The 20404-nt window shown below is 23.7% G+C and overlaps 1 protein-coding gene across 1 annotated transcript in view; it reads left to right on the forward strand.

Moving 5' to 3' along the window:
* Nucleotides 1-1158: 1158 nt before the first annotated feature.
* The window catches only part of LOC129615896 (protein gustavus), a 36596-nt gene continuing 17350 nt past the window's right edge, over nucleotides 1159-20404 (forward strand). Inside the window, exon 1 of the mRNA XM_055531307.1 lies at nucleotides 1159-1205. The gene's annotated coding sequence lies outside the window, so the exon portion shown is untranslated. The remainder of the gene's footprint in view (nucleotides 1206-20404) is intronic.

Here is a 20404-nt window from a genome sequence, read left to right on the forward strand (position 1 = left end):
AATTAATAATTAAAAATATAAAAATGAAATTTTAAAATTGAGAAAAAAATCACTTAATCGTAAAATATTCGCCATGCTAAAATTCTTCATGGTTATTATTATTAAATTTTATAGAAATAGTCACATGACTAGCAATTTTAATCCTTAAATTGTAATTTGCACACACTCTAGGATCAAAAGAATCTAGAGTTCTTTTATTTATAGTTAACTGTTTCAAGACTTTGTATAGAAATGCAAATGTTTTAAATGTAGAATTTCAAATCTCCTAAACAACTCAGACCTTTGTGAGCTTCTATTAGTTCTACACATAATACGAGTTGTATAAATGTTTCTGTTTAATTAAAAGTGATTGTTGTTTGGAATTATATGTTGACCATACCAATATAGCAAGCCATATTGTCGGTTTAACTTAATCAGTGTATTGTACACCAATTTGAAAATTGATTGTAGATAATATAAGCTCAAATCTTATTATTTATACAGATGACCTACACAACTTTCTTGAACCAGAGTTCTTTGCTATTTTTTAGGTTTACAATACAGATATATTTACTTACATGCTTTAGTAAATGACAGACCTCTATATGATGGATGCGTGCTCTCTTTTGCAAGATATACCATTAATAAACGGACAATGTGTATTGATTACTTGTCGCGGTTCTTCTATACATATTTATGTTAACTACACCTTAATTATTATAACGAGTGGAACTATTAAATTCATAGATTATCACAAAATTATCATATAAATTTATGCTGCATTTCTAGTTTTTAGTACTTGTGTATATTTTTCTTCTCAATTACTTAATTTCAAGTTTTTTTTTTCTACTATTTACTTTTCCTGTGAAGTTAAGTGACCTTACAAGAGTACTGAGAAATTTCAATGATAATTAATTAAGTATTTCGCTTTTATTTTTTTATTTTTTTTTTTGTATTGTAATTCCGATGTGTAAATATTTCCGATTATTTTATTTATTATTGAAATACTTACACACAATGATGCATTGCTGTTATCAGTAAGAAGAGAAGTTATAAATAAACTTTAGTAGAAATTAAATAAAATATCACGATTTTATAAATTTTATTGAAAATTAAATTTTAAGTTTAGAATTTAATTAATTAAAATTTTTGTTTTTATTCTTTTTTTTTTCTTCTTTACAGATTTTCACTATATTTGGGACAAGATAAAAAAATAATTTTATACGGTAAGTTGTGCTTTATTTATTTTTGGTTTAAATAGATAAAATTGCATATATTTAGGCGAAGCGTTTTGATATTTAAAATTTTATATCTGGTTATATTCGATACCAAAATATAATTTCGATCTCCTAAATATATGCAAAATATTAAATATTTTTTTAATTATTGAATTTACGATAAAAAAAATTTGTTCAATGAATGTTATATTGTTATTGCTTTGTGATGATTATACTTTGTCAATTTAATTATAAAATACGATCGCAAAGCATTTTAAAAAATGTAGATGTTTTAAAAAAAAAATACAATTATCACTCTGAAATAATAAAGCGGTTTAAGAGATTAATAATAATTGAAAAAAAATTTTTATAATTACGTATATCTTGTTTTAAATGAAGATTTAAATAATTATTTCTAAAATAAAGACAATATTCAAGTTATTTAATTTAACCTTGTTATTTATTATAAATCAAAATTAACATGAATAAAATTTATTATTTGATTTTTATATTATTATTAAACAAACTATTAGAATATATTATATTAAAAATTTTTTCGTACTTATATACACATGTATTTCGAAATTCGGGTATTTTTATATTCTAAAATTATATTACTATGTATTTAATATCTGTGAGTGTTCTTTTCGATATTGATATTTTATTTGTACAATAGTACACACTATACGTTAATTGAAAGTGAATCCCCAGTTCCTATATTGCATGATTCTTGTTCATTTTGTTCAATTTTCGATTAAATTAATTATAAGCATGCAATGCTTATGTATGTCTATGCAATAGATTTGAAATATTAAAAATAAATAAAGGTAAACAAAAAATATTTATTCTTCTATATTATTTTTCGATATTATCGAAATATCGAATAAATATTTTATAATATAAAATAAAATAAATTTGTTAATATTTTATGTAAAAATTAGCAAAATGAAAGCTTTTCCTTATTCATATTCAATTTTTCAAAATTAAAGTTGTAAAGTTTTGAGTTCAAAGACCTTTGCTTCCATTTTTTTGTTTTCGCAGGGATTTGTTATTCAAAAGCGAAATATAGGTTAATCACAAAACAAATTAAAAATTGAGTAAAACTGGAGTAAAAATTTAACGTTATAATTTTATGATAATTTTGATTAATTTATAATAAATAAAATTAAGAACACAGGACTTAAAAATTATTAGTCATGCTACAAGCATAAAAAGTCCTTTTTTTCCCCCTTTTGTTTTAGATATACTTTTTCAAACACTATGCTATATAGTTTTTAGAAGAAATACACATTTTTTCCTATACAATTTCAAATTGGCACAAAATTTCCTCTAAATAATAAAAGCCTCCAAATTTTGTTTCTCTCTTACTTAGATTATAAGAAGTTAATTTATTTTACCTTTTCACTTATCACGCCCCAAGAGCTCTCTACGTGACATATTTTTCTGATAAATTTGAGTATTTTTTGAGAATCGATTTATCACAGATACTCAGAAGACGTAACTAATCAGAAATTCCTTTCTTCTGAAAATCACACTCAAGGAAAAAATATGTCGGAGTCTCCTCTATTCCCCATACTGTACTCGCCTTATACGTCCGATCTTCTTACGCGGTCCTGAGTCGCTATTGTCGAATACCCTTGAAACCTTAGTTGCTACACATTCCTTTATATTTACTTAGGAACAATCATTTGCATTTTAGACATTTATTTAATTTATTTCAAGGGTTGAAATACAATGTTATATGAATAGATACATAAGTACCAAGAATTTATTAGTGAGAGAATTATTAATTTAATTATTAAAAACAAAACCTTTAAAAAAAAAAAAGATTTTTTTACGACCTTGAAACGTTAATAGCATACATTTTCTAATTTATTTTGAATTCGGAAATCGAATTTTCAAAGAAAAGAATATAACCAAATGATTTCATATAATAAAACCGAAAAATTAATAATTTCTGTATTTGACAATTTACTTTCAAAATAACTTTTAAATTCTGAATTAAATTTTTGCTTTTCTGAAAACTTTTGTATTATTTACAAATTAATTAAATAAATATTATGGTAATTTCATGAATCTTTATTATTTATTTTATTTTTTTTTTTTAAATAAAACTGGAAAATTAAAGGTTAGCGTTCATAATTTTTTTTTGTCTAATTTTTATATACTTTTAATTTTAAAAAATTTAGGATTTCAAGGTGAATGAATGAATGAATTGTCATTTCATTACATAAAATTTTTGAATAAAATTTATTTATAATTAAAATAAATATATTATATTATTCTAAATTCGGTATTATAATTTACATGCAAAGTATATTACTTTGTAAGTGAAGTGAAATTATTGCAATTAATTTATAACGCAGGAGTTATAAAAATATCGTAAAATCTACCAATGACTTTAACACAACTGTAAATGCACCAAATCTGGTCATATCTTCCTAAAACTAGTCCAACTGACTAAGCATTAAATTTTCTCTGGCGTGTTTTTATACTTATATTCCGTGAAAGAAGGCACGGAGCAATTTAGGCATCTCAGCATTTTAGGCTACATCGAGAAATTACGTTCGTTTCATTCTTTCTGCACTAATTTTGTCCTCTGTAAGTTGAGGCTTTTCAAGAAGCACACATACCATTACGAAGTATCCAAGAAGCCAACATCACATTACGAAATACCCTGTTCTTCGTGCAAAGTTTGTATTTGTTTGATATGTGTTCTTGCTTGGTCTAGTCCTATACCGTACGTTTATACAGGCTTTGTTATTCGATTATATAGCATACAATTCTGTCTGTGTTACCAATTTGGAACCACGACCAAGTAGCTAATAGTTTTCCGATATTTGTTTTCTAATTTTATTTTTTTTTTCTTCTTGGCACATTCAATGTTCAAATGAAAAACAAAATAAAATTTAATTAAGCTAATTTAGTGTTTAGTTTGAACGCTGCATAATGAACTGTTTGATTGTTGGTGGGCGAACATTTTTGCAAAAATGTGCAAATTTATTAGTAAACATTTAATAATTAAATTAAAAATATTTATAATGGAAATCATAACGAAATTATACTGAATTAATATTTAAATACTTATGATATTTGTCTAAAAAAAAAAAAAATCAAAAAAATAAACAAAAATTTTGAAGGACATTTTGAATAACAGTTTTCAGGAGGGCGATAACCTTTCAGAATTCACTTCCTATCACAGTTAAAATTTTCATATTTACTATTTTTTTTTTTATATATTTTTATTTATTTATTTATTTTTTTAATAAAATATTTTCAGTTCTGTTTTTTTATTTTTATTTTTTTTTCAAAGTGAATCAACTTGAAAAGTTTTTTTTTTTAACTGGTATTGCTAGCTTTTTTTTTTTTAAATATTTTTATTTTATTTTTTATTTTATTACTTTATTTGAATTGCTCGAATTTCTATATATGTTGATGGGGAAGTTGGATATTCCCGTCTTTCTGTCTTAAATAGCGTCACGAGAAACAAAAACTTTCTTGATTTTTTTGTTTTTAGTTTTTTGGTTATAAAATAAAGAAAAAAAATCTTAGGTTAAAAAACTACTCAATCTTTATGCTTTTAATCAAGGTTAAAGTTTAATAGGTGTATGTGCGATCATAAATAAATAAATAATAATAATAAGAAAAAAAACAAAACAATAAGCAGACCCTAGTTATATATAAATACACAAACATATATGTTTATAGGTTTGTTCGTATATATTTGATAAAAACCAGTTTTTAGAACATAATTACTACCTAGTGAATAAATAAAATAAATAAAATAAAAATAGTCGTGAGTATTATAAAGAGATGAAAAACTCTTTTAGATTTTTGCCTTTTTTCAATTTTGTATTTTTTTTTTTTGTTAAATTCTTTTAAAATAAAAGAAACTTTATTTTAACAGTAAAAAGAAATTTTGTACCTATACTTGTCATATTTTACTTGTTACAGTTTTTACACTTCATTTGGCATATGATTGTCAAATTGAATTTTATATTCAAAGGTTTTTTACAATATATTGTTCAACATTAAGCAGATTTTCAAAAAATTCATTTTTCTAATATAATGGACAAAAAAATTTAAAAAAATCTGATGTAATCAGCATATCACGAATCGGGGGACGGCTTTGTGTAATTTTGCACAAGAATATGAAAAAACCCCTTCAAATTGCCTTCAATATTGCTTTCAAATTTACGCTAGCTACTCACACCTGATATGATACAAAAATTAGGTGGTTAAATTCAATATCGGTTCGTAAATAGGTTCATTTCCCAGGTTTGACATGTCTCAATAGCTTATCAATCCTGGACTTAAAATATAAAAACTTAAATATAAAATTTCATCAAAAATTGTTTCAGTCGATCATAAGAAATACGCGTGTACATACAGACCTAGAAAACAGTGTAATTCCGCTTCCTTACCATCGAGAAGTGCGTTTTTACTAAAAACCCGATATGCTCAATTTAATTCCCTTATTGTATGCTATTATTATTATTATATACCTTTATTGTATGCTATTGGTGATATTATGCTACCTTTATTGTATACTTTTTATTTTATTGTAATGTAAATAGAATGCAATTTATTCATACGTTCTTGTAAGAGGCATTTGATTATACAAGTGATATTATACAAGTGATAACTTAGTAGTACTGTTCATTTTTTGACAATTTGACATTAAATATTTTACATGCAAGTGGCACTTATAATTGTGTTCTACTGTATATAAACTAGTGAATAATATTTTTCTATATGTTTTTTGTTGTAAAATCAAAAACACTTTTTTTATATTTTTTACAACAATATTTCCAGTTTTCTTCTGTTTCATTGTTAACCTCCTCCCCCAGATAAAACGTAATAGTGCGTAAATTAAAAAAAAAAAAAATACCTATAAGTAATACTTTTTAATACTCGTACTTATTATTTATATACACATATTTTTGTTTTAATAATAAGTACAATTTAAAATTGTAATTTACTTGTTATTTCATTTTTTTTTAAATACATACACTTAAATTAATTTCAATCAAATTCAAATTTTACTCAAACAAATTTTAATAATTCTTTGTTTTTTAATAATAATTAACGAAAAATCATAAAAACAATAATAGGAAGTTAACTATGATCAATTTACTAAGCAGTTATTAATATGAAAAGATATTATATTAAATATTATAAAAGAAAGATAAGAATTTAATGCCAAGTTTCCGTTTTTTGAAAATTCAATTGTGTACAAGTACAATTGCAAAATGTCATTACAAATTGAGATTAAAGTGTGTACATATTTACAAATATACTTGATATTATCCGTATTAATTATGTCAGGCATGAAAAACATCAAAAATTAACTGTACAATATTAATAATAATTCAAAATACTTTTGTAAATTAATTAATTAAATTATTTTGAATTTAAATTATTTTAAATTTGATAAATTTAAATAAATGAATATAAAGCGCAAATAAGGTGGTAACCAGTAAATTAACAACTTTTCAGGGACCAAAAAAAATTGTTCGTAAGTTCAGTTTTGGCTTGCACCTGTCTTGACTTTGAGCCCTTGTACCTACTGATATTATTTGTATTAAGATTATTTGAAATTAATTCAGCTACTTGCATAATAATTCCAATAACCGGCTGGATTTAAAATGAGGCTGCATATTTGACAGACAAAATGTCAATAGATATTTGCGATTACAGTAATTTTAATTAATACTTTAGTAAGTGGATTAATAATCAATAATTAATAAAATGAACCCCGTATGTACGTACATAATATTTTACGAATTGAATTAATTGTCCTACTAAAACAAAAATTTAATATGGGCAAAATTTAAATTTGACCTTTAAAAATTCAAATTAAAATTAAATTCACATAAAAAACCAAAGATTCTTTTATTACATTTAATAAATTTTTCTTATTAATTTTTATATTTAACCAATTTTATTTGTTAAAAAGTAATAAAATTGCACTCATAACAATTTGGTATACCTAACGTAGCTTCTTTAAAACCCTGTGCTGCAGATGTTTTAAATTTTTTAAAGAATTTAAAAATACATGAAACTTTTAATTATTTTCTTGTTCTTTTCTTTAATTCTCTTTTATTATTGTAAGTGAATAGTCGTCTAGGTACCTACATCTTTAACAAAAATTTCTTTTTATTTAACATCTGTGTAAGGTTAAGATATTTACAAGTTGTACACAGGCCTTCTAAAGATAAAAAAAATCGAAATTTTTCTTTTATATAAAAATGTATAGAAAATATGTACATGTGCCAGGTATATAATAAAGTATAAGTGAACAAGTTTAATCTATAATCGTGTATGTGCCTTCATCAGAGAGAAAACCTTCATACATACTTTATATTTTTCTCCTTTTTTCTTTGTAAAAGCACCTACATTTTATTGTATTTGCTTTAGTACACTTTCTTTCTAGTATACATATTTTTTTTTGTCTCGACACTGTAATGCATTCTCTCTTATCATTAAAATAATTTGGAAACGGACATATGTATGATCATATAATATTAATGCGTAATGCACACACGCACATTATTTATTTACCTATTCAAAAATTAACAGAATCTGGTTATTTATAAATTTCATATAAAATGTTAGTGAATATATACAGGACCTCATAATATTATGAAAACATAAATTTACAGTATTAATCAAAAATTATGATGACATAGTATGTTTCTTTCACAAAAGTAATTCCCAATATAATGAAAAAAGTTCTTGAATACTTTTTCTAAACACTGTCTAATGAAGTTGTAGAAGGACCGTCATTGGCTGCAACAGCCTATAGAATAATTATGAGTGATTATACCAGAAGCATTATAAAAAATATGGAAATGTTTAATAAACCATGTGAAAATGCTCACAAATCAAATAAAGCGTTGTAGAGCACTTGGTATGAGGGGGAGACCTCAATGGTAAAGGTAATATACGTCAAAATACTTCTAATAAATTTCAATCAAATAAAACTAAACACACTGTATGAACAACATGTATGAGCACATGTATGAACTACATTAAATGTGTAAACAGACTGCCTTACACTGAACATCAATAAATTTTCTCAATCTCCACGCTTTCATACCTTTCTTAATTTATAATTTACTTGCTTTTCTTAAAATTATAAAATTCAATTATTTTTATCCAAGTTTATTATTTTCTTAGATGGGGTTACACTGTAATTATGTACAATTTTTAAAATAATTTATATAACACTCATCAAAAAAAAATGTTACAAAACCTGATTTCACAAAAAAAAAGGGAAATATGTATATCTGTATGCACATAATATATAAGCATATTATGTACACAATACAAGTATGTCTACATTGCACATGATTCCATGAGTTCCATTTAATAAGTAAAATCTCCGGAATCATATAAAAAGGAATTCAAATCTTAAATACAAATATTAGGTACACATAAAATTTGCTATTGTATTAGTTGCCATTATCTATTTATACCATACACATATGGTTATTTATATATATACATGTTTATGTAACGTAAAAATGTAACACGATTTCAGATTAAAAAAAAACTCAGTCATCATTTTATTTACTTTGATTTACTATGAAGAATGAAATTCTAAAAATTTTATATATATATACATACATACATATATCGATGTGGTTCGGAAAAGTAAACTCAGATGCAAATATTATATGCTATAATGTAATATACATAGTGCATGAACAATCGAACCTCCATGTGAACACATTGAAAATTTCAAGATTTTCATTTTCGATAAAAGTGACAATATTTTTAAAAGGCTTGTACTTATGTAACCCATGCAAGCCTATAATTTACGAATTAAAAGAAAGAAAAATGCATAAAGTCAATTTTGTTTCGTTTATAAACTATTTTTCTTTTATACGAGTTTCTTATATAAGGGTCTCACTGTATATATATACACATTGAAATATGAATATAATAGTATATGTACGAGAAAAATAAACTAACAAATAAAGTTTGCATAAAAAAAGAACCTATAAAATTTCAATATTTAATTTAATTGAGTTTTTGTTTTCTAATTTTAGGATTCTACTGTAGTTGGCATACTCGTATTATAAGATCCTCTTTTTTCCCTCATAACAACTAAAATATGTATATGCAAATGTGTAGATATTATGTATATTATGAACATTTGTATATTATATAAGTGCAATATATGTATGTATGTACAAATGTTCATGTACAAATAAAATTCATTCTATAGGTAAATGTAAACAAATTCATTTTCATTCAATTAAAATTGTATAAATGTGTTAGTGGGTATGATTATTGCGACAAAAATTTCATTTTCTAAAAAATTTAGAAATATTATATATTATATATGCACATGTCCATACATATGTAAATATGAATATACAATATTCTATTGTCAAATCAAATTTAGAAAATCTTATCTATATTTTTGGTTTACATACCAGGACCCTACTTACATATTTATTTAATGTTATATAGTTAACACAAGTACATGTGTACTTATACTTTCAATTTTTATTTTATTGCCTTAGATAAGACATTATTCAAAAATTTTTAATAGTCTAACAAAATAGACATACTTATGTATGTATGTATAGACATATTTGGATAACATCTTTGTAGTTGTGTATTTCCCATGAATATAAATTTGACTATTTTTTATATTAAAATAATATCAGTTTGAGATAGTTATACCTATTGTGTTAAAATGCATGCTTGTATGTAAATATATATATGCATACATTTCGGTAATTTTATATTAAAATTTATATTTGCTGTTTTATAACACTGGAAGACAATAACTTGTCATTAATTCAGCCTTTATTGTTACTATCATTATACTATGATTATATACAAAACAAAATACGTATATTCGTATGTACATAAAATATATACATACATATATACATAATACATATGTGTTCATATATAAATTAAATTTCAATAAATCCAATCTCATTATTGTAATATTAAACGTTGTCAAATAGATTCAAAATTTACGAAAATATTATTTCATACAATTTAATATTGTGTAAAATACACTCATACATGTTCTTTTTGTACGTATATTACAACAAATATTGTGAATACGACTGTGTGCGTTATAAAAATTCATACAAATTACAGGAATAATAAAAGGTTATCCATATGAGAAAATTTGGTAAACCTCAAAAAATATTGACTTTTCATTTTTAAAAAATGTCTTCCAAAATTATTTTTAATTTGACAGGATGTAAAACTATTTTAACAGAGAAAGGAAGAAATGAAAGTGAAAAATTGAATTTTAAAGTGCATATTTGTGTACATACATGACTACATATGTGATGTCTTACGTTCTAAAATTTGTATGTACGCCTGCGAAATCAATATGAAATTCAACAAATAAATCTAAGAAAATAATTTTATTGTTGCCAAAATTAACAAAAGTGTGTATTATTTTGAATAAAATTATGTTATCCGTATTTTATAAGGTGATTCGGTTCGAGCTACGATATCAAAATAGGGCAACAATTATAATAGTAGTGAAAGCAATAGTACATAGTTTTGAAAACCCCCATTTTAATTATTCTGTTAAGGCTTCCGATCGAAATAGGAAAATAGTAATATAATATTGACAGGAATAGTACATAGTATGGAATATACCAATTTAATTATTCTATTAATGCTTCTGATTATTAAACAAATATGAAAATTTCAAGTTGACTTAAAAGACTTGATTTTAAATAAAACTTAATTTGAAAGATATTTGAATAGCATATTCAGATTTTAAGAAAAAAAGAGGAATTGTTCTCTTAGTCAACAGTAAAATGTTTCTTTTACTCATTTCGTAAAAATTTTATATTCCTCTACTCTACTTTATATACATATGTATGTATAATACCAGCCAAACTAACCCAAAATTAAATATTTTATGTACGAATATGCACATATGCGCATCAATCCATACAAAATGCAATGTTGCCAAGGCTTTGTTTTTATTTTTTTAATTCAGAAATTGATACATGAAACGGTGATATAAAATATATGTATGTATGTATGTGCATCTGTATGTGCATATGCCCATATATTTTATAATGTTTACCAATCCAAGGATTTTTTTTTTCTACTTAATCCAGACGAGATGTTGCCAAGTTTATATTTTTTCGGACAAAATTATTTCATTTCCCGAAATTGAAATAAATAAAATTATATATTAATGGAAAAAAATTAAAAAAAAATATGAAACAAAAAATCGAAATGGTGTATATTGGTTATTAAAAATAAAATAAAGACATAAAATGAAAACAGATAGAAAAACTTGTTTTCTTTTAGGATGCAGGTAACTGCCTACTTGTTATACACACATGTGTGTATGTGTATGTACTTTCATTTATGTTTTTTATATTTTTAAGCATATACAAACACAAATGCATAGAAATGCTATTGCATTCCATTCTTTATTTTTATTTTGTCACAAAATATTTTTCAATGATAGAATAAAGAATAAAAATATTGTATTTCTACACTATTTTATAAGCACCAAAGTAAAATTCATACGTATTTCGATATTACGTAGAGTATATATACATATATATGTATATCTATCGTACGAATGTAACATAAAAAATATACAATTCAAAATTAAAGACCCATACGATACGGCTCCAAATCAATATTTGTGTAGTTATCTCATAATTGTTAAATTTAAATCAAAAATTATTTATTGTTTGAAAACCAATTCTCGAAATTCTAGCTCCGCGGATCTTCTCGACGACGTTCATGCTTTATTATATTTAATTTACGACATTTTTTTCAAGTAATACCTCTTTTGTATCAATCTAATAGCACGAATACTTTTAAATTTCAAGTCATCAAACTATCAAGTATATTAACTGATATAGTTTTAAACCGCACAGGAATTGTTGGAATGAAATAATTAAATTCGAATCGCTAATGATGATCGCGGATCATGTCACCTATACTTTTAAGCAAATTATTGATGATGGTTTTCGAGAATTAACGAGCCCCCGAAAATGTCAAAAAAGAGCGCAATATGACAGTTCGTTTAACAATTATTAAATATTTTAATCTGAGCAAAAAACCGCTCAATACAGTATACAACAAAACAAATCAAATTAAAAAACATATGAGCTTTAAAAAATTTGAAAGAATTCTTCTTTCAATATCAAATAAATAATAATTCTAAAGTTAGATTACGTTCCTGTATTGTGCGTCCCCTTTGAAAAAAAAAGAATTCGATGATTGAAATATGAGAGCAATTTCAATCCCAATCTCCCTCAATCAAAAAACTTTCGACTAACCCCCATAATAATATTCTGTTTTTTTGTATTGTGTGGTTTTTTTATTTGTATATAAATATGTATAGACACATATGTTTGTATACATTTCTTATATTCTTTCTTCTTATATAAAATAAAAATGCGTTTCTGAAATTTTTTTACTTTTTCTGATTTTTCCTTATTTTTTTTTTGTTCTTCTTTTGAACTTGTATTGAAATAACAGTCATGCTTTTTAATCTTTTATTTCATATTTTATTAAGACGTCCATGAACTTTTTTGTTTGTATTAATTCCTTTGATAAAAATTAATTTTGCAAAGAAAAACAAAATTTTACTCATTATTAAGTACATATCGATGTACATACGTAAATATTATTTATAATTATAACAAGACTTGTGCAATTTTGATAAACAAAAGAAAAAAAATTAAAAGATCGAATTTTAAATGAAATAAAAACAATTTCGAAAAAAATATTTTTGCTTTATAGGGAACAAAAGAAATGCCGAATTGCAACAAAAATTACAAATGCATTTTGAAATTCATTGTCATTATGCAGCTATTTATGAAATTAATTTGACATAAAACAAATTTTTTAACAATGTTGCCCGATCAAATTTGTCTATATTTTATTCAATTTTTTGTTAAAAATTTGGAAAAATTTTAAACAAACTGTGTAAAAATTTGTGCATATTATCCATTTTGGTACATTCATGTAATTTGGGAATATTTTTTAAAAAGTGTGCGACTGTTACCCTATTTTATGCATCATAATTCTTTAATGTAGAAATCGCACGAAGAAAGATGGTACTAACGTAACATGCAAATGAATTTTCCAAATTTTTAATATGAAAAATGCTGCACATGACATTTTTGCCAGTCTAAGATTATTGTTTGACAACAGAAACTGTCAAATTACTAATATTCATTCTATAATCTCTACTGTCCGCTTGCAAGTAAAGATATGTATTTGTGTTATAATTGTAAAAAATATATCAACGTATGTTTGGATTCATAGCATGTTGTATACGTACTTATGTATACATATGTGTGTCATTAGAAATATTGATTTTATATGCATATTACATATGTATTTAACATGCTGTCTGTCATCAAGAATTAAGAATTAAGTAAAAAATTTGATTTATCTCTTTTGTTTTTCCAAAATTATTTAATTTTATAAAACTTATTGATTTTTTTATTACCTTCTTTAATATTTGAATAAAAACTACCTGAAAACGGGTCAAATTTTTGTTAATTGCTTGTTAATTTTTGAATACATACATACATAACTAAATTTTTTGACTGCTTCATTCTTTGTCTAACTTTAGTAATAGCTAAGATATAACAAACTACTTTTAATAATTTAGATTTGTTTCTTTTTTTGCTAATATAATTTTTTATAATTTAAAATTATTTTTAAGTACAATACATACATATATGTATATATACATATGTACCAATATACATACATATATAAATTTATATTATTTTTAATAACGGATGATGTCAGAGCACTTATTTCATAAATTTAAAATATGATATCATTAATATAACATTAATAAAATATAAAATTATTAAATTATATGAGTATATATATGTATATATATAATGTTTTTATGTATGAAAGTTGTTATATTTACTAATTAATATAAATCGTAATTGTTTAAAATTTTAAATGAAATGAAAATTAAAATATTCCCATCTTCTCATTATTTATTCTGTTTCATTTGAGGGTGTTATTTGAGGGTAACGCTTTTAACCAACTCAGTTGTAGTTGACAGTTTGTTAGAATAAAAACTAATAAGTATGAAAATCCTTTTATTTAGGTAAAAATAGTAGCCTGTCATATAGAGTCATCTACCGGAATAAATTTGAATAACTAATTCTTTCATCTATTCCTTGTATATTGGCTTGTGTTCTTGGAAGTGCCTATATACATACACCTAGTACGTTACATAATTAATTGATAATTAACTGTTATACATTTATGCATTTATAATTAACTTAAAATTAACTGAAAATAGCATATGTTATTGATCTTTTATAATAATATCTTAAAAAAAAATAAGATAATAATAAGATAAATTTGTGCATTACGCTCTTTTGTTAAAATAACAGTATTTCCATTTATTGTGGTTTTAGTACTTTAATACATATATAAATACTCGTTTTTCCCCCTTAAAAAGGATTCTAATAAGAAATGTGTAATTCATACATATTGACATACCCATATAAAGTGTAAGAAAAACATAAAATGTAAGTATACTTTACATAATGTACCTTATATGTACATTTAAGTTAATTTATATACATACATTATATACATTCATATACATATAAATGTGCGTACTTAAAATGATTTTGCTTTTATGACATATGTATGTATACATACATACATATATGGGTATATATTTAGATTTTATTATTTCCTTCAAAAAAATAATGCGAAATTATAACACAATACTAAGTATGCTATTTACTATCTCTTTTAAATTTTCAACATGTACATAATGTATGTTTATACTTAATTTTTACAGAGTACATGTAATCATATGTGCTTAATATACAATAAGTATTAATACGTGTATATATGTATGTACGTGTGTTTTTTGCAACATAACCATAATTATAAAATAATATTCCCTACGCACATACTTGCGTAACAATGCTTTTACGTATTTATAAACATACGAATATATTCACACATATTTTCTTGCTTCTTGCTCCCCCCCCCCTCATTGTACAGTTAATACTGTTAAATACATTTTGAATGAAACAAAACATTGTCAAAAATATCCACCTTGAAAATAATAAAATTTTAATTTTTTTTCTTCTCTTAAATCGTGATATTGTGTTTTTTGGTTTTCACATATTTACATTGCATATACATACATACATATATACATTCATACATACGTTAATAATATTATAGCAATAATAGAAATAATAGTATAAGAACTTACTATACAAAAAATAATAATAATAACAAAAAGAAGTTTCAAAAAGCACAAAGAAAAAATATTTAGTTTTGCATTATAAAACGCTTAGACAAAAGTACTCGTCGCATATTACGTCACGCATGGAACGACAAAAATTAAACTTACACTTCAGTCGAGTTCAAGGCCAAAACAGTCACTCAAATATAAATTATATGTATATATAAATATATATGTATGTAGATGTTCATACATAATATACTTTAAAACGGGAAAATATTATTTTGTATATTATGAAGAAATACGAATAAAAAGAACGAGTAATAAAAAAGAAAAGTATAAAGAAAAATAATAAAAGAGTAAAAATTTTCCAACTATTGGATGATTGGATCATCAACCAATGTTATATGCAATGATACACAAACATACTTATATAAATGTAATTTCCTACCTAAATATAAATGTATATCATCAGTCATACTTGCCTGCTTGCTTACATACATACAATACTTTTCAAAATCTTATTAATCAACTAAAAAAATGTCTGGTCTTCTTTCAAATAAGAATAAGTGTTGGGGGCCTTTATTAACCTAAAATGTACACTTTACACATGTTGTATGTATGTACATATGTAGATAGATTGTTTTCGTTCATATGAGTAAACCTTTTATCTTTCTCTTCAGATTCTAATTTTTTTCTTTGTTAATAGGTTTAACAACACTCCATAATAGAATAAGGAGGAATGGGGAGCAAAAGTTTTTATATTTACTCACAAATGGGTGAATGTGTAATAAAACAAAAAAAAAAAGAATAAAAACTACTGAAATACAATAAAAATTATTTTAACATACTTATGTGTGTATATGTGTATATAAGGAAGCACAAATTCAATTACTCAGAGTTAAAGTTAACATTTACTAATGTATTTTTATAGTATATACATACTTACATATGTACATACTCGATAAATTTTTTTTTTCAATAATGACAATTCATAATATTATGGCTTATTAGGAGGTTGACACTGGTGATACAGTGAATGTGTATATGCACATAATATGTAGGAGTAAATTTACATAACTAGATTATAATTATAATTGTATTAAGTACATACCATCGAGAGTATACTGTTATGCATTTTGAAAATTTTAAATAAAATTCATTTTTCGTCAAATTTGTATGAGGTGTAAAATGGGCAAAACTTAACGAAAATTTAAAATCTATCATTTTAAAATTTAATATTTTTTTGCACCATGACAAATTTTTCGTGCAGTTTCATAAAATTTTCGTGCAAATATTTTATGTGTACCTTGTACCTATAAAAAAATTTAATTATGTACTTAGACTGTCATTCAAACAAAGTTTTTTAATAAAGAATACCTAAAAATTATGAATCAGAATGTCAGATCTATAAATTTTTGTGGTTCTAACCCTAGATTTAAACGATTTTCTAACTCTATTTTTTTAACACTATTATTATTTTATATTCTTTGTTTTATAATATGTTAAAATTAATTATGCTCACATTTTATTACACGGTAAAAACTAAACATTTTACAAAAATATAAGATAAAATTTATTACGCTTGTTTGCTCACATACCCTACTAATTTAGTATGTTTTATAGCACATACTAAATTAGTAGGGTATGTATATCTATATTGTACTTGTACAATAACATATAGGGGGCAGGTGAACTTTGAAAAAAAAAAGTGTTGATTCTTTATTCATAACCATTTCAATGTGTGAATTCAGATATTATCATTTTTATTCTTTGTGCACGCACTTTATCCTCGATTTTGAATACACACATACATACATAAAAATTCATTGTGTAGGTTCATAATTTAATTTCTAATATTTACGCAATGTGAATGTACATATTGCACTTGAAAAATAAGAAGAAATGCTAAAGTTTAACTCAAAAATTTTGGTGATGGAACATTTATGTACCAATATGAGACGATTCCAAGAAGAAATGTAATTTACATATGCAATGATATATTATAGGATTTAGTTATGTTATGATATACATACCCAATTTATAAATTTAACTGAAAGTACGATATTATTGCCAAACGAATTTTACTTGAATCGATCATTTTTACTGTAAATTTATAAATTGGGAAAAGTAAATCACGCGTTTAAACCTAAGATTACATTTCTGAACGAACATTGCAAGTAGTTCAATTTGATAGTATACTATTGCAAATTATATTTCTCCTAAATGTATGCAATAAAATTTTATTATTGGTAAATAATTTCAATGAATTTGAACCTCTTTTATATTTAGTCCTTTAATGCTTTTAATGCTCTTATTCAATTACAAATAAATTAGTTACAAATATTAAATATATTTCGTTACAAATATTAAATCGAATTTCTTTAGACACACAGATTATATAGATGAAGATTGTGTATACTTATGCTCATACATTATAATTGCATTTATGTACATGTAAGAATGTACAGAATAATTTTTTGGGTATACAATTTTTATAAATAATTTACAAAAAATTTATACCTATGTTAATGTGAATGTATTTAAGGGTTTATAATTATTTTGTACACTAAAGGTGCATCTTAATAATAAAGAAAAAGCATAGCAGGTGATGCAACTTTTTGGGATTTTCTTATCTATACAGTTAATAATACAAACATTCAATTATAAGAATACTTATACAGACATGATAATGTATGTAGAAACTGGAATGTGTACATGTATGTTTTTCTTATACAAACTCAAATATATCATGTATGTACATATATACTATTTGAACTTAAGTTTTTTAAGAACCGAATCAACTTAAATGGTATCTACACGTATAATTCTTAAAGGTGTTTTAAAACTGTTGCTTTTATATCTCTCTTAAATCTTTTTCTTTACAATACATAATTTAACATGCGCCATATACCAAAAAATGTTCATATGAATGTACAATAAGATGGTATGCATATTAATTTAAGAATTCGCTTGCAGAAAATTGTAAGGACAAGTGCGTCACATAAATTATCGATTTTGGTTTGTTTGTTGTTACATCTATTAAATTACTTTTGGGTAATCGGTCAATACACTTTTAACTTATGACAACTTTAAAGAGCGTTTAATGTACGAGAGGGAGTTTGTTCAAACATTGACCAAAAACTTATTGTCAAATTTTCAATGTTTAAAATTTTGAAAAAAAAAATATAAATAAATAAAATCACTTGACATTTAGTAGAATGACGTTTAGCAAAACAAAAAAGAAATAATATATAATGTTACTAGAGAACATTTAATTCTATTCTTAATAACTGATGTGAAGAACCATTACTGAAACCAATTTTAAAATATTAACAATATTCAGTTTCGCTATTTACTGTTCAAAATTTTTGAATATAAGTTTACTTAACATAAATATGATAAAAAATATCTCGTTCTATGTCATTATTTTCACAAGTGGCCGATAAGTACAAAAATATAAGCACATTTACTTATGTAAACACATTAACGTTCATTAAAAACGTTGATATTTTCTTACACACTTTGTAAAGAAATGAATCACCCTGTATAAACATAACATTGTATACATTATTATTATTATTTAAAGGTCATATTTACAAAGCATAATACTGCAAAAATTGATGGTATAATTTCGAATGGAGTAATAATATTCATTATTTGTAGTAGTGGGGTCATATTACCTCATGTACCTAAATATATTTCAACGCAAATGTGTGGCTTTATATATAAATATTTTTTTTTATTTATACATATACGAATACAAAACCTATGTATATATAATAATATTAACATATATACAAACATGCATATTCAATTAACATTCACACAATTACGATATTAACTATACTATAGGGATTATGTACTTAGTTCAAATTTATAATATGAAAAATGAGAACAATATAGTAAGTATTACAAAATATAAGAGTGCAACATACTATATAACTTCTGCAAATATTTTTTTTATAAGTATGTAATATATTTTTATAACTTCTACAAAATCAACATTATTTAACAATTTTCACTATTTTATAAAGCTTGTTTTGAGGGCTTGTTGTTTTTTTATTTAATATATAAACGACTTTGTTATTTTATACATATGCAATGTTATATGGGTAAATTTTGATATTCATGTGACAAAAAATGCTCATTGCATACGAATAAGACGTGACGACAATTATTTAATAATATTTATTTAAAATTTTTGTTTATTGCTATTGCATTATTTTTTTTTTCAAATTAGTAATCACGTATAATCTGTCATCAATCATAAACCATAAAAAAATTTTTTTTCGGAAACATTTACTGTATTGCTATAAGACCATAAACTTTTGTCATTAAATTAAGTCTAAACGTAAAATTAGTCTAATTGTGATTGAAAAACTGATAATTTATTATCATTTAATAATATAAATACATAAATTGACCTTATTAGTCGAAACAACTCAGAATTATGGAGCCAGCAGCAACAATTCTCAATAAAATTATTAAATGCATACACGAATATAATTAAAAAATATTTTTTATGAAATAGAAATATTAAATATTAATTGAAATAGATATATTACCATTAGTACATTTATTTAATAAAAAGCATCTGGTCACTTTATCTGTTTCCCATTTAGAAAAAAAATTTATAGTATTATAATTACATATATGTATATATAAAGTGCGGAAGGAGATCGTTTTCACTACTAAAACAAAATATATGTTACATATGCATGCATAAAATATATATACGTATATTTACATATATAGGTATATAATAGCCATATTGAAAGCGAAGTTTATTATATACATTTACCAACACATTTACATTACTCTTACATTTATATATTAAAATATACAAAATAATATTATGGAGTTAGTTATCAAATATTTGTAGATTGTACTTGAAATTTGTAAAATGTACTTTTTTTTATGACGTAATTCTATTGATAATATTATTGTTTATATAATTTATAGTGGTGTTATTCAAAATAAAAAT

This window comes from Condylostylus longicornis, unplaced genomic scaffold (genome assembly GCF_029603195.1).
Source record: "Condylostylus longicornis isolate FDR11 unplaced genomic scaffold, ASM2960319v2 ptg000153l, whole genome shotgun sequence".
Lineage (NCBI taxonomy): Eukaryota > Metazoa > Arthropoda > Insecta > Diptera > Dolichopodidae > Condylostylus > Condylostylus longicornis.